General features: G+C 31.9%; 1 non-coding gene across 1 annotated transcript; it reads left to right on the forward strand.

Annotated features, from left to right (window-relative positions):
* The first annotated feature begins 10,113 nt into the window (after window positions 1-10,113).
* On the forward strand, window positions 10,114-10,277 carry LOC116274278. The gene has a single exon (XR_004182911.1). It is a non-coding gene; the product is annotated as a U1 spliceosomal RNA (small nuclear RNA).
* The last annotated feature ends 2,015 nt before the right edge of the window (window positions 10,278-12,292 follow it).

The raw sequence follows: 12,292 nt of genomic DNA on the forward strand, positions 1-12,292 counted from the left end.
GCAAAGTTTCCAGGCAAAGCCAGTATATGCCTCACATTATGTTGGAGTGGATTTTGAATGGGTTAATCCAGGGAGAGAAAACTATAGAACTTGGTAGGGGATAGTTTACTGAAATGAGAGTGTTTACCCATATTTTATATATAACATCTTGAGAAAGATGCTCTGGCCTCTTTTGAAATGCTCCAGCCATAGCTACATGAAGTTTGGAAATAAGAATTGTTATAGTCGATGGGGTACGGATCAGGTAGCTCTGGATCACACTTCTAAGGGAGATCACAAAATTTACCACCTAAATATGTTCCTCAAGAGGATCCAGAAGACACCCTTCAACAAAAGAAAAGTAATAAATAAGAATAAACATTATTTGTATGAAAAGAATGCACAGGTGGGGAGCACCAGCAAGTTTGAAAAGCTCAGTGGTGGTTACTTTTGTAAACCAAAGTTAACAGTAAGAGATGTCACCTTGGACATATTCTCCCTAATTTCATTGGAATTAATAAGGATTCAGAAATTTGGGAAACCTTAGGGTTCCAATTAACTGACAAAATAAGAAGAGTGTAATAACCTTAATAAGCAACAAGGCTGGAGTGGCACCTTGGGTGCCTTGACCTACAGGGATCGGTAGTAATGCTAAAAGACCATGGTCTTCCTAGATGCAAGATACTTCTACTAGTTCTCTACTCCTTTATGGAGAATTGAAAAACTGAGAGCTGAGAGAGAATTGAAAAACTGAGACAGGCACCAACTGCTACTATCACAATCCCTAACTAGTTTTTAAATCTAAGTCAAATAAAGAAAATATGTTCTTTGAGTAAACCCCCAAAATGCTATAGTAAATATCTAAGACAGGGATTTTTCCAATACTTTCCTAAAGGACCTATTGCTAGTAACCAAAAGAGTAGAAGCAAATGAATAACTTTACCTTTCAAGGCTACTAGTATTAGGTAAGTTTTGAGGTCAAAATGGCACCAGGGGACCCACAAAATACCATAATGATGTTCCATCTAGATATGAATTTATGGAGTTCAAGAGATATATGGAAATATGGCCCATGTCCATCTAAAGTGGTTACAATGGTCTGTGGACCCACTCTCGGTTTACTTCATTGTCTTATAATGCATAATTAGAAATGATATTTAGCTGCTATCACTAAATGGTATATGGTAGGAAGAACCACATATAACATTCCCACCCCAACGCACACACACACTAAGATAGAATATAATATTAATATTGTACCCAAATGTACTTGCAGAGATTAGCACTAGCATAAAAAAGATTATGTGATGGTGCTCTCCATGATATTCACCATTGTGGTTTTCAAAATAAGCAGATGGGTCTCGGGGGATAATGGATAACTACTATGAAATTAATCATTTCCAATGCCATCCATTATGTAAGGTGTAGTATCGTCATGGACCTAATCAAAAGAGATTATGGGATTTATTATGTGGCTATATATCATGGAAATGCATTTTTCTCCATATCTGTCATTAAAGACAATCAAAATATTTTATGTATGAAATACAGCAATGCATATTTACTCTATTTTCCCAAAGCTTTGGATTGCACTTTTTTTGGTTAAATTATAGGTCTAAAGGATCTTGATATTCTTGATATTTCATGGACATCATTATGGTACACTTTTATTAATCACATTATGCTAAATGAACCACATGAGGAGGAAGTAGCAGGTGCCCTGCTTACCCTAGTAAGCCATGTGCATGCTGAAAATGTGAAATGAACCCCACAAAGATTTTGGTTATGCTCTACAGATAAACTGTTTAGTAGCCCATTGACTGAGAGCATGGTAGACATAGTCTCTAAAATTAAGAAGGAGTTGTTGCAGTTTCCAACTCTCCAAATTAAAAATAGACACAGTATTCAATAGACTGTTTTGCATTCTGAAGATGGAATACACCACTCTCGTAAACTTGGCATTCCTCTGTTAATCAGATGACCTAGAATGTGGCCAGTTCTGAGGGGAGAGCAGAATATAGAAAAGCTCTACAACAGCTCCTGGGTGTGATTTCAGTCTAAATTTCCAGTGCCTATGAAGTAATTAGAAGTAACCATAATGAATAATATTGTCATAAGGAGTCTATTCCAGGCTACGTAAACTTCGTCTTATTTATTGAAAGGGGATCCTTCATCAACACAAAACCACAAATCTGCCTTACAGTGGAAGATACATACAAGTGATATGAGATTGGAAACATTAGAGGTTTGCCTAATACAATCTCAAGTAAATTGCTAACTGAGGGACAAGGTAATGTGAGACTGAGGCTTTGTCAATCAAGGAGTGGGAAATGCAGAGAACCAATTGCTGATTTGTGGTGACGAATAAGTGGAATAAGTGAGTCTGCAAACCAAGGCCAAAAAATAACATTACACCTTTTCACCAGCACTTGTCAGCAGCTCATCGGTGAAGACTGTGTTCCCTATCCCATCAACCTTGTGTTCAAGGCTCGAAGCCCTGAATCTCAAGACAGGAGGAGGCAGTAGTATGCCTATCAAGTGGAATAGTAAATATTTTATTTGATCTGAGGTTTTGACTAACCCTGATCTTCAGTATCGTCTTATGCTAGTGAATCAGACTAAGAAAGGATTTACCATAGTAGTAGGGGACACTGATCTTCATAAAGAATAGGAGACTGGTTTGCTGTTACTAAATAGAAAAAGGAACACATAAGTGAAAGACAAGGGATTTCATAAGATGTCTCTTGGTGCTTTCATGTCCAGTAGTAATTATGAAAGGCCAATTTTATGAACTCTGACCTTACAAGAGTAAAATGACTCAAGGATCTAATGTTTTGAGAGAAAAATCTAGTCACTTAGACACAAGAAAAGAGAATTTAAAATAAATATGGGAGAAGTGATAACCTTGTGACAAATTCCTCTAGTGGTGAATGTAGTCAGAACTTTTACCTTTCCTGCAAGGGTAGTGTTTTTCTTACAAGAGAACAGCATTTCTTACAAAAGAACTGTGTGATTTATTGTGTTTAGTGCAAATTGCAGTCTTATTTTTGTTTGTAGGGGGTGGTTCAGTGGTTCAGACACCTCTTGACATCCTCTGTTTTTTGTTTTTTGTTTTTTGTTTTTCTATGACAACTGGCTGGATACACTTTTAAACTGACAGCACCTTAACTCAGTTACAATGTATTGTACATATCTCTCATTTTCTGCCTCAAGTCTTCTCTGTGGCCACTGAATAATTTGCTTGCAAGAAGCAATTTAGCTATTCTTATGTACATCCAAACACAGAAATTATAGTTATTTGTTATACTGTATAAACTGACTATTAAACACATCCAACATAAATGGGTCAGGGTAAAATTCTTCTCTCATAGTGAAAATTATGAGACAAAAGTTGTGGAAATATTTCTGTAATGCATGATGGTGAATAATTTAAGAATAACCATTTCTATCAAATTTTATTCTTTAAAACTCCTGTTCACCATATTATCAGGAATTGTGATAAAAAGTAAATGTGTTTTATTAACATTTTATCCTGAATAATTAGTGCTAAGCTGAAGACATTTTTGTAAGATGAAATTCCTACATTTAAATTTGACAATATTTTGTTTATGTCTTCTCTTTAAGTAAATTATCCTTTATTTTTATATGTTATAATTGAATATATTACTACTTCCTAAAAATTTAAATGTTTATAAAGAAGTGCACTAAAACAGTATTCATTAATACATTCACTTTAGTATATATAAATGACATGGATGTATGTTCCACAGTATAAATTACAGTGAAGCCATATATGATTGGACAGCATGAGAATCAAATGCATAGAAGCAAGAAGCCTTTTGTGCTTCAGTGCAGATATTAAAAGTAGTGCAATAAAAGATTATGAGACCTTTTTAGCTGCCCAAGAGAACAGATTTGAACTCCTGAGAGGTGTCCTTGGGTAGAGTTATAGATTTCTATGCTTCATTATGAGCTGTAGATTTTGACCTGTGGAGAACTGTATTAATTGTCTGTCTAGGGTCGTTTAAATCAATGATATAATAGTGTTTGAGGCCGTTACTCTAACTTACCATGCCATTTTAAAGACAGTAGATGAGGTAATTAGCCATAAACAGAGAGTGGAGTGTTACCAACTGTGGGTGGATCAATAAGTGCTAGTCTAAGCACACATTAGCCAATGATACACTATAAACACTTTGGAAGGCAGAGCATGATGAGTTCATATTGCCAAAATATGAATTAATTTTACCTTAAAACTTTACTTTGTATTTAATATATATTTTTTTCTATTCATTCAAATATTGAATGAGAGATACTAATTAATTGTAATTGTGTTTTTAGAGCAAAAATTTTAGACAATATTTATGGTATATATTGGGACAGAAAAAAGCAGACTATTTTAAAGATGGTTAACGCAAAGTTAAAGTTACTCTTGGCACCATTAGCCTGATTTTAAACGATGTTTCCAATACCTTTCACAGTGAGTTAAAAATCAGTAATTATTGTAAATTGATACTTGGTATATACCTAGTTTGCATTGGAGTCATTCAACTAATATTCCTTGATTTTAAATGCAGTGATCTCATGGTCTTTTATGAGGCATAAAAGTATAAAAAATACAGTTCTCAGTCTCTTTTTGAGTAAATAATTCACTATTTCTTTTTATTCTTGCTTATATCCTGAAATTTTGTCTAACAGTGGAAGGTGGCAGAATGCTGTGGGTCATAGGAGTTGAGAGTTATTTATAGGAATGAAGGAGAATAAATCTTGAAATACAGAGTAAGAATTTTGATGTTAGATGCCATCAACATTGACAAATGTATCTTATATGCATCTTTATATTTAACTTATAAAAGCATAGTATTAATATATTTTCCTCCATAATTTAAATAGGCTGGATAAACATCCTATGCAGTTCTCTACATTGCCACACTTCTATTAGTACTATGTGTATTTAAAACATGTACACACACATACATGATCTCAATAAGATATTTGCTATTGGCTATGAATAATTGGTCTTCAAAGATCTAGTTCCAAGTTCCAAATAAATATTTGGCTTTCAAAGATCTAGCTATACATTTCAACCACTCACTCACAGTATATTCTCATATAGAGATTTTAAGATGAAAATTGCATTATAAAATTTCTGTCCATTATAATGTTTCTGCTAAACAATTCAAAAAATTCTGGTATGATAAATCTGAAAGAAAGAAAATGCCATGTGGTTGTAGATGCAATAGTGATTTTATAACTGCGTATGTGTGTTTGTGCATACCTCTCTGTATTATATAGGTATAAATATGCATATAGATAGCTTGCATCATATTTAATATAAAGAAGTGATTATATTAACAACCTAAATGTCCAAAATATTGAATGAGAAATAAAACAAGACAAAATTAAAATAAGTTACTTTACATATCCCAACACTAGATTTACTCTACTGATAACTATCTGTGCCATTGTGGAAAGTCAATTTCCCCACAAACTTTGTGGAAATAATTACACCAATTTTCCCTCATTTTGGTGACTGTCTCACTGTGGCTTTCACTCCATTTAATAATGCAATACAATACTGATTTCTGTTCCCTTTACTGACTCTTACTTATGTCATATCTAGTTTTCTAGGTAATATTTCAGACTACCTATTTTTTTGCTGCTTGGATTGCCATTCTGCTTCTCATATTTGAACACTGACAGCATGAAGATTTACTCCACATCTAATAAAGCTGGATTGACTAATGGTTAAAGGACAACATAGAAGAAGCACTAGTTGTTTTATCCAGTAATCAATGTCTGTATTAAATCTTAGATGGTAAAGTGACAATTTTACCAACTTAACTTTGCAGTTAGCCAATAAGTGACAGTTTTATTTTGTGATGATAGAAGCACATGGAGTGTACAGGTAGTTTCTTAAATTTGATGCTTGATTAGACATGACTACTATGTCTCTTATAAAAGTAATATGAATATATAATATGTGTATATAATGTACATGTGCACATTACACAACTAATGTATGTATGTCTATATATGTGTGCATGCGTGTGTGTGTGGCAAGACTGTTTAAAGGTAATTCACATGCTAAAGCAAAACTTAGTGAGTTTTATTCTTTGATTCAAAGCAGATTTTCTGTCTCTCTTTACTCAATTCTGATTTCAGGGTCTATTTAAGTTTTGTGTGATAGACTTCTGTATTCGACATAAACTTTTAAGCTTTTTCACTGTAGATTTTCCAGTTCCTTGCATGTAATCTTTATAGGATATTTGTTATTGACTACAAATGCTTGGCTTTCAAAGATCTAGCTATAAGTTCCAGATAAATAAAAGTGAATTTATTGAGATTCAGAAGAGGCAAGCAAGGCCTACAGTGCTTGTCCTAAACATCACCTAGAAAACTAACAGACACAAATAAACTGTACTTACACAACTGAGAAATCATATTTACATTTTACAGGTAATATAAAACATTTTTCGCTGTTACGTGAAATGATATTTGCCTAAATTCTTAACAAAACATTATATTGAGTTTGTTTTAATCACTTTATTCTGTAACCATGTTACAGTTTTTTTGTTAAAAATATTTTTGTGTAATCCTTGTTATTCCACTTAATTTTCCTAGTCCAAACCAAATAGTACTTTCTCGCATATTTTAAAAGTTTAGCCATTATGAGACTATCCATTGGAAAAAGCAAATATAACAAAAAGGATTATAATAATTTAATATACTTAACTTTACAAATATTGGATATTATTTCTTAAAAAGTCTGAGCTTGTACATATGCATTTCTTTCCTGAATTTGATATTAGACTTCTATCACGTTTATAAAGAACCATGGGATGTCTGTTGATGATATAAGCAAGATCACTGCATCTGAAAACTTTTAATACACACACACGCACACACACACTCACTCTACTTGAAATTGTGCGGGTATGGAGGTTAACCTAACTTATAGATAAATACTTCTTAATATTATGTTATTTTTCTAAATAAAACATGTTTATTATGTACTTCACCTTAATAAAAAGCATTTATGCAACAGCTTTTAAAATATATTGAACAGACCAACCCTCCGAATGTACCAAATATTTTTTTTTCAAAATAAATGTTAGATGGAAACTCAGTGGCATTTTCTTTTGTACAGAAGATTAAATCATAGATATTACATTGACATGACATTTTACATCCTGACCTGCAATGCTTTACTATTTATATAAGTTAAATTCAGTGAAAGCGATTTCTTTTTGTAGCTTCTTCATGAATCATAATGCAATTGAATGTCCTTGGATGCAATATTAGATTGATTATCCAGAACTGGTTAGAATCATTCAGGTATGGAAGACCTTTAGCTTTCCAGATTCCTAGGAAATTTCTAATTAAAAATTGTGGTTCTTTTATTTAAAGTGCATTTCAAAATGTTGGCCTAGAATGAAGGTACACAAACCTTTAAATTACCAATCTTCCTTTATTTTATGATTAGAATTTCTAGAATCTCAAAGCTCAGATGCTTTCTAATGTGTAGATTCCATCTAAAACAACTCTGAAATGTCCTCCTATTATCCAGTGAATCAATATTGTAAGTAAATACGAATATATCTTATGAAAGATTAATGTTGAGCATTTAAATAAAAAAAATTGAAAAATATTTGAGAAATAGACCAATGACTCTGTTAACAAGCTTTGAGAAAACAGTTCCATCCTTATATTTATAATAGGAGAATCAAATGATATCCCTATGGAAAGGGGCTTTGGCAGGATCTAATAAACATGTACACATTTATATAATTTTTATATACACACACTCATATATACATATATCACATTTATTATCGACTAATTTATTCCACTTCAAGGAATATTAATAATATCACAATATTGGTTGTGATATCTTAATAAGATGGTTTTCTTATCATTATCTTAATAAAATTATACAAATAAGAACATTTTCTTTTTAATATATGGGTGTGTGTGTAAGAGCAGACTTGCATGTACACACATACTTATATTTGCAAAAGTAAATTGCAACGGGAATAGAGACTGCAATAAACTAGCTTGGAGAAAATATAGAGGGGAGTAAAATTCTCTGGAAATATGTTTTTCAATATTTTATATTTTGAATAAGTAAAAGTTTATATATAAAAACAATATAATTAAAGCAAGTAGAAAAAAATCTGTTAAATTGAACACAAAAAACACAAAATGACTCACCTATACAACATATCAAAATAATAAAAAATATTAAATGCTACTCATATTTTTTGTTACCAGTAATACTGATAATGCAATTTAAAGTTGTTTTGTAAAATATTATATGAAAATACATATGAACAAATATATTGATATTTTAAGAAGTATGATTCTCACGGTAAGAGATATAATGATTGAATAAAACAGGCCAGGAAAAATTGTAGTATTAAATTTGAAGCACAAATAATAGTATAAAGCGTTATGTATGTGTGCATGTGATTATGTTACTTAATAGGAAGAGCATATATAGCTAATCTCATTACAAACTGCTCACTGAGTAATCAGAATGTATATTTAAATTACCCTTGTTCATGCCCACTAATGGGATGCAAGTCTTCTTTGAAGAAAAATAATTTCTTTTCAAGTTCTGATAGAGGGGAAGTACCAGGTGGGAAATACTGTTTTTAGAAGTATCTTGGGACTACTAGCGTCGTTTCAAAGTGATAAAACTATTATGAATAAATGGGATTTCAGTGGTCAAATTTGACCTGTAATCAAAAAAATGGTGATCATAATTGACTATAAAACAATGAATTTTTAAAAAATTCTTTAGTGAAATTAGAAAAGTGAAAAGAGAAGTAATAACAATCCTTCTTTATAGGATAACACTAGGTAATTAGTAAGACAATAATAATGTAATTGCAAAATCACTGTTTGAAACCTTCCCTACAACAAATGGTTCATGTGAGGAATATCAATGTGTGCTAAAATTATTGAACGACGCTTTTTGGGAATTAGAATATTAATGGCGTCGAAAATTATCTCTGAAAATATAAATTACTTAATCACAAAAGGAGAAATATGCTTGTATATTGGAAAGATCTGGCAGTTACCATCTTGATCAGCTGTTCAAATTTATTTTCCTTAATATCAATATAGCAATCATTATGTTCTTCCAAATGAAAAGTATTCATAATCAATTGGAAATGAATGCAATAATTTATGAGACATATATTCTGTCTTTTAGAAGAATGCATGGGTATGTTTCCTATTATACAAGATATATGTTTACTGTATTCAATGAAAGTATTGGTTGTTTTATTATTATTGTTGTTCAGAGGTTTATGCATAGGTGAAAGAACATATAAAAACTCTGCATTGACCAGAAAATTGCATAGCATCACTGCTATACAGTTGCATGTATTATAGGTGAGAAACTGGAAACTCCCTCTGAATACCTTTCTCCATGTGGTTTGCATTAAGAATCATTCCAAGATCTCTCAATGACATTGAAAGAAAACAAAGTGAAGAAGAAACCTTATTCTGTGAATGAAGTTACAGGTGAATTTGAGCAGAGTCAAGATTTTTGGATTTTTGGTGTTTTCAATCAACAGCACTGGCACAGGAGACTGCTAAAATTGGTAACAATGCACAATTCAGTTGCTGAGATTTACTGAAGCTTCCAAGAAAGTTGCTGAAAAATCTCTGTGGTGGCAGCTTCTGATAAGATTGCTGAAATTCACTGTGACTTCCAGGTGATCTCCTGCGAATCACCAATTTCTGACATCTTTCTGTGATTTAAGCTCCCCTTGACTTACCTACAGTTTTATTATCTCTAATTTCCTATGATAAATTAGGATAGACCTAATTTATCTAGGGTAGACCTAGAACAGACATATTTTGCTCTTCTGACCATATTCTCATTCATTAAATGACTTGTCTATATTATAAGGGATTAATTTTTAGATAAATTTAGTTTATCAGTTTTGAAATATATATCAAGGAAACATAAGTTAAATCATGACATGCTATTACAATTTATGTCTGACATAAGTTGGGAAGTATCCTGAGGCAAAAACCTCTCATATATTGATAGTTGGAACTGAAAAAATAAACTGGAAAACTTATAGGCATTAATTAGGAAATAAGAATAGATGCGTAATACTTACCTGGCAGGGGAGATACCATGATCACGAAGGTGGTTTTCCCAGGGCGAGGCTTATCCATTGCACTCCGGATGTGCTGACCCCTGGGATTTCCCCAAATGTGGGAAACTCAACTGCATAATTTGTGGTAGTGGGGGACTGCATTCGCGCTTTCCCCTGAGGGGAAAAAAAAAAAAAGAATAGATGTGTCATTCCGACTCAACAATTTTACTCCTGCTTAAGCACCCTACAGAAATGTTTATACCTGTTCACATCTGACATGTACAAAAATGCTCATAGTAACAGTTTTCATTGATTTTAAAAGACTATATGCAATCCAAGTATCTATCAGCCAAAGAGGATGGACAAATAATTGTGGCATATTAATATGCAAACCACACAATAATTTAAATCAACTATAGATATGGCAGCAAAAAGGGTGAAACATGAAAACTCAATAGTAAGCAAAGATACAACACACAAAGAAACAGTGAGATAATACATTGATTTATTTTATAAAAAAAAAGATGCTCTATTTTTTTATAGAGCTGTATAAGAGCAATGGCCATAAAGAAAAAATGATAATCACAAAGCTAAAGATATGGTTGCTTCACAGATAAAGGATTCTGATTAGTGAAGGTAAACATGGAACTTTGGGTGTTACGTAAATACATATTATTTGGCACCTGTATGATTACATTGGCTTGTGATTTACAATATTTTTTCTTTAAGTGTTTCTTTTGTGTTTGTGTGTGTGTCTGTCAGCCTTTTTTCCATATAAAATACCACAGTTTTTCAAAGTTTCCTATAAAAAAAAAAAAAAAAAAAAAGAAATGGACAAAACACAACAAACAACAACAAATCAACACACAAAAAAGGCAAGCAGGAGTGATCAAGATTAGCAAGATTACTCAGCCAACTGCAGATTACTTTCTGCAATGTCAAAGCCATTATAAATATTTCACTGATTTTTTTTCTACTGATTATACAAATACAGTATTTATTCTTATAATAAGAGAATAAAGAAATGTATTAACATTATGACTGAATCAAATATGCCCAGAAAAAATACACATGACTCATATTGGAAATTATAATTTTTAAAGCCATGCATATGCTTGCGACTTTTCCCATTTTAACATATTTACATAGGAGGATATAAAACTAGCCATGAATCTCAATTTGCTGAGAAATTCTGCATCTCCAACATTTATTCTTCTAGGCTTGCTAGGTTACGTGTGAACAGGTGATCATAGGTTTTGGTTGTGGAGAAAAATACATTTTCTTAACCATAGCAGCTACCACCCTCATATTAGGCAAACATGACCTTACTCTGCAGTGTAAGTACACATTAAATAAGTACACATTAAAAGTGTACTTATTGTGTGAGTTGTTTTATTATAAAACATATCTTGCCTGTAGCGAGGATAATGTTTTAATTAGAGTTACTGTCTTTCCCTCTAAAGGTTAATCTTTCTCATTCTCTTCATAATTGTAGTTGGAATATTGACTAATAAAAGTCTCTACCAGACTTCTTCAAAAAGCCAATATAAAGCAAAGGAACATACCATTTTCATATCTAAACTTTTTTTTTGTAATGGAGCTGAAATTGTTTTAACTATTGAGCTCAATATTTTATACTTTGACCATTTATTAAAAAGCTTAAATTTATTTATTTTTCTTTACAAAAATTAACCACACAAAGAGTCTGTAATGCTTTAAAGCATATGCTAAATACCATTGATTTAATCTGGCTCTAAATAAAATCAGAAGCCATTCAAGGTTTTTGAAGTGAGTAGTGATAAAATTTAGCCTATAATGTGATGTGTTCTAACTGGACACATAACATTCATATATACTATATCTATCTTACCTCAACCAAAACTTACATTATAATGAGAAGAAAATTTCTTTCATTTTTTAACCTTGTGACTGAGCCAGAATTTATTCATTTTGAATTCCTTCTCAACACTGAAGATCACATTGATTTTCTTCTAATTAGGTAACATTTTACCAACTCATAGGATTTGAGTACGTTATAATTTACCCAGTGTTTTCCAAAAGGCAGAAAGTACTTTTTGTTTCAAAATCTCTTGCCAATTGAGAAACAAATTTTTGAATTCTGGGTGTATTGATTCATTGTGACTTGTTATATTCTACAAAAACACTGCCCTTGGATGATTAAAGACAATAAA

The sequence above is a fragment of the Papio anubis genome, chromosome 3 (genome assembly GCF_008728515.1).
Source record: "Papio anubis isolate 15944 chromosome 3, Panubis1.0, whole genome shotgun sequence".
In the NCBI taxonomy this organism is placed as follows: domain Eukaryota; kingdom Metazoa; phylum Chordata; class Mammalia; order Primates; family Cercopithecidae; genus Papio; species Papio anubis.